Source organism: Dermacentor albipictus, chromosome 2 (genome assembly GCF_038994185.2).
Source record: "Dermacentor albipictus isolate Rhodes 1998 colony chromosome 2, USDA_Dalb.pri_finalv2, whole genome shotgun sequence".
Lineage (NCBI taxonomy): Eukaryota > Metazoa > Arthropoda > Arachnida > Ixodida > Ixodidae > Dermacentor > Dermacentor albipictus.
In genome coordinates this window covers 104626492-104630955 of record NC_091822.1, presented here as the reverse complement: position 1 = coordinate 104630955, position 4464 = coordinate 104626492, and the positions used below count along the sequence as shown (strand labels likewise).

The following is a 4464-nucleotide window of genomic DNA, read 5'->3' as shown; positions in this document are numbered from 1 at the left end:
CACGCTGCCGCTGATACTGAAGTCGCGGCAGGAGACGGGAATTCGTTCGGGAAGGGTTTGCTAACGGTGAGTCGCACTCGCGGAAGGTAGGCATAAGGTCCGGGCTCGAACGTCCTCTGAGAACCGGTGCGGGGGACGGTTCGCACAATTCTGCTTCAAAACTTTTCTCGGAGATTCACGGGTGACGTCGTTCGCATGGAGCCTTCATTTTTTTTATGCGATTAATTCTTTGTGAACCTTACGTGACTGCTTATCCTGTTTTGCAGAATTGGCCATGCACAGACAGCGCTCACGTAACCAGTTGGCTTGTATGTAGTCATGGACTCCAAGATGGGACGGCGGGCGCACCGCCCGATTTGGACTAAAGGTTGTGCCGGTAGCGGGCTCATTCGTCTTCTGAATTGCGAAATGAAACAACAGCGATTATAAAATATGCTGTCTGCAACGAATAGGCGCATTCAACCCGCCGTGGTTTCTTAGTGGCTATGGTGTTGGGCGGCTAAACACGAGGTCGCGGGATCGAATCCCGGCTACGGCGGCCACATTTCGATGGGGGCAAACTGCGAAAACACCCGTGTACTTAGATTGAGGTGCAAGTTGAAGAACCCCAAGTGGTCAAAATTTGCCTCATAATCAGATGGTGGTATTGGCGCGTAAAACCCCACAAAAAAAAGTTGGCGCATTCAAGCGCCTATTTGGTAGTCAACAGCCACGATGGCCCACCAGCAGATGCCAGGGGAAGTGACCCATACAAAACTATGGCGACGTGCCCGAACGGCAGGCTAGGGCAAGGTAACGGTTGCACACCGGCTGGCGAGAGGCGCGGTGAAGAATCCCGGCGCTGACAATCCAGGCACGAGCGATGAACGATGAACGGAGCTGTACATTCGCTGCGCTACGTAGATACGTAGCTGTACATCCGCTACGCTACGTCCGTACGTCGGACAGCCCCCTCGATTCCAAAAAGAGCATTTAAGAAAGAGAATATTTAAATGATACTTAAACAAACCAGATACAGGTAGTATAAAGTTAGCCCGAAGTAGCGGGAGAGCATTTTAGTAGAAGGAACTGTTGGTGATTATGCGAACAGCCTGGTTCTGCATGTGTTGAATAGACGAGAGGTGGCAGTTATATGTGTTTGCCCAGGAAGCAACACCGTAGTTTAAATGGCTATGAATGAACGCAAAGTATAAATATAATAATGTGTGTTCTGAAAAGAATGCACGTGATTTCATGAGTGCTTTTATGCCGAAAGCTTTTTTTTTTTTACAAACGCAATATGATTAGTAAACTTCAAGTTAGGATCTAATTTTATGACAGCGAATGTTACCCAATTCGCTGCAGGAATAAGGTAACAGGTAATATGTCGAAGGTTACAGGGCAGCATCCTCTGCTTTGTTTTATATATTATGAACTGTGCTTTCAGAGGCTTCAAAAATAATTTTTTTAACTAACAACATTCGACAAGTTTGGCTGGTTCACTGCTCAGTTTAAAGAGTAAGGTTGTTCAAGACTAAACCAACATGGAAACAGTCGAACCATCAGCATATAGAATATCATTAGAACGATTAAGAACACCAGGTAAGTCGTTAATGTAAATGCAAAACAATGGTTCCAGTATTGAGCCCTGTGGTACCCCTTGATTCATAACTTTCAGCTCGGTATAAGCGCCCCTTACACAGACTGCTTGCTCATGGTCATGTGAGTAATCTTTTAGAAAAGTTAAAGCTGGACCTGTTATACCTAAAGATTCTAGTTTGGTAAATAAAGTGACATGATTAGCAGCGCCTGAAGCTGTAGTAAAACCTAAAAATACCGAGTCAACAAATTTATCGCTGTCAACAGAACGCCTTATATAATCGCTTAATTCTATAAAAGCTAAGCTAGTCGGACTGCCAGGACGGAAACCCATCTGGCAAGATTTCAGCTATTTAACCTTGGCTAGGTAGCATTTTATACATTTCATAAATAATTTCTCGATAACCTTACTAATGCAGGACAAAATGGACATTGGGCGATAATGGTCCATATGAGTTGCGTCAAATTGGGCCGAAAAGAAAAGGGGGCTCTTTGAAAGGAAAGTGTCGCTGTCTCCCCAGACTTTTCGTGTGTAAGTCATGCGTGGTGTTTTGCCTTTTTGGACGAAGTCGACAAGATTCGAAAGGACACTCAACGATTCAATAATTCATTCATTCAATCATTCTTCATTCAACACAAGTTGATTAAATAATTAAGACTAATTATGTAATTAGGCGGAATGAAAAAAATAATTTGAGTGTCTCCAAGAGACGGCAAACATTACCTTGGTTCTAGCTGTCCGGCTACGTGATATTCGCATATTTTAAACTCTGCCTAAAATTAGCTGGGACACCCTGCATAGCACAGCACACACAACACTAAGCCATCAGAATATTAACGTTCAGCTCATATCACAGCAGTGGCCTTTCGTTGCTTCACAATTTTAATATGCTCTCAATTCGCGCCAACTGGAATGCCATCTTGCAGCTATTCTGTTCCGGTCAGTGAATCATCTTGCACCATCAAGTGTATTTAGCATGCTTCTCCTATCACTAATCCTAGATTTGCGTCAGATAGAAATTACTTTACCGCCTGTAATACGGACTAATTATGGTGGAAATACGGCATATTTTACAACTTTGTATGTTTTGATCGCTACCAACAGATTAAACACTGTTCGTCGCTTGTCTGCATCTAAAGAAATTATTATTTTCTTATTTATTGAATTATCAAGCTTTTTATTTATCTCATTAGAATAATTTTCACTGTTTTCGGTTATTTCTTGCCTGTTTCTGTGTTAATCTACCGGTTCTAGTGAAACTAGCTTACAGCTGTTATAATATGCCGTTTTAGCGACTATTCCGTGACCCTTTACAGCAAGTCGATCCCCTTACAGCCTATAGTGCGATCGGAACTCGTCCTGTATATTTCTTTGTGCGGTGTCTTGCGCTTATGAAAATATCACACTTAATTTATTCTGATTCTGAACATTCAGCAGCGCTCAACGCGCATGAGCACTTTCTTTTCTTTCTTTTTTTGTCTTTTTTTCGTTGTCGTTTTACTACCGGGGCATGGCACTACCTTGCCTGTAAGGGAATTCTCAGAACATCAAGTGTGTGCAGTTGAAGAATTTCTTGAGTATATAGCATCACACGCACAGGCCTGTTTGTTAACCTAATATAAGTCCCTGACTGGTCCCTCAGGCCTGTACGGTTATCACCAGAGATCGATGCATCACTCCGCGTCAAGTCAGGGTGTAAATAAAACATATTTTGCTCAAGTAAGTTCGCGGTTGATGCTTAAAAAGCATGGCTTCTTCAGACTTTTTTTATTCTCCCTAATTCCGAGCCTATTGAACCCGTATGAACCGGTTCAACCCGTTCCGGAAAGTTATATTTTTGCTCCAGAGATGAGCCTGCGCCGAACTGGAAAATATTAAGCAACTTCAAGTCTGAACCCGAAAGCGAACTAAACCCGAAAATTTTTCGGCTCACCCTGTCCTGGCTCTACCGCTGTTATCTCCGAAATTATCGTTCGCCGTTGCCTTTCAGCATCGTAGCCGTCTGTGTGAGTTAAGGGTATAGGGCACTTTTGTTCAACTGGCTGAAAAAACGAAGCCGATGCAGTTATAAAAGCCGGAGCTGGAAAAGCTTAGGACACATAAGAGCGCACAGGAAAAAAAAAAAAAAAAGTGTCCGTCGAGCCGGATTCGAACCAGCGACCTATGGATGTCCATAGTACTCAACTTCTACAGTCCACCGCTCTACCAACTGAGCTATCGACGGAGATAGGGAAGGGCATCTTAGTTTGTTAGGTGTATCCCGACAAGAAAATTTTCTTGTTTTGTATAATACAGTTGCATCATTTGTCTGGTATGAGCTTTCGATGACAGCTGCTTTTGCGGCAGGCATTGCCAAGGCGATTCGATGGGCCTTCGTACTTAGGAGTAACCACACAATTCGTAGTTAGGTCAACGTGCACACATTTTCATACGGTGAAAACAAAGGTCGGTCCATTCAGCTTGTTAGTTATAGGAAATGCCACGATTCGTGCAGTCAATATCTGACGCAGCGAGTTATACGTGGAACCACCTACATCTTGCTTTCTGAAAGCATTGTTTGATTCCTTCCAAACGCTACGCACTCAACAACTTGCACACAACAAGAGCGCTCGACGGGCGCAGCCAGAGTTCGAATGAGGCTTTTCGGTTAATAGGAACTGAAGAGAAATATTTCAGCCTATTAGAAAACTCTACTGAAGTCTACAAAGAACTCATTCCGTGGCTGAGTTACCTAATATACTCTACCCATAGCCGCGGCTTTGACTTTAGGCGCCCTCTCGTTGTAAATATACAAACTAAACGTCGCAAAGTAATGGCCTCCGAGATAAGCAAACGTGATCATGGGCGGGCTCTGCTTGTAATAAAAGGTGCGCCCGAAACGAAGC

At 43.6% G+C, this 4464-nt stretch overlaps 1 non-coding gene across 1 annotated transcript; it reads right to left on the bottom strand.

The window, feature by feature from the left end:
* Positions 1-3712: 3712 nt before the first annotated feature.
* TRNAY-GUA (transfer RNA tyrosine (anticodon GUA)) lies at positions 3713-3803 on the bottom strand. Its single transcript is given in 2 exon segments — positions 3713-3748; positions 3767-3803. It is a non-coding gene; the product is annotated as a tRNA-Tyr (tRNA).
* Positions 3804-4464: the final 661 nt, after the last annotated feature.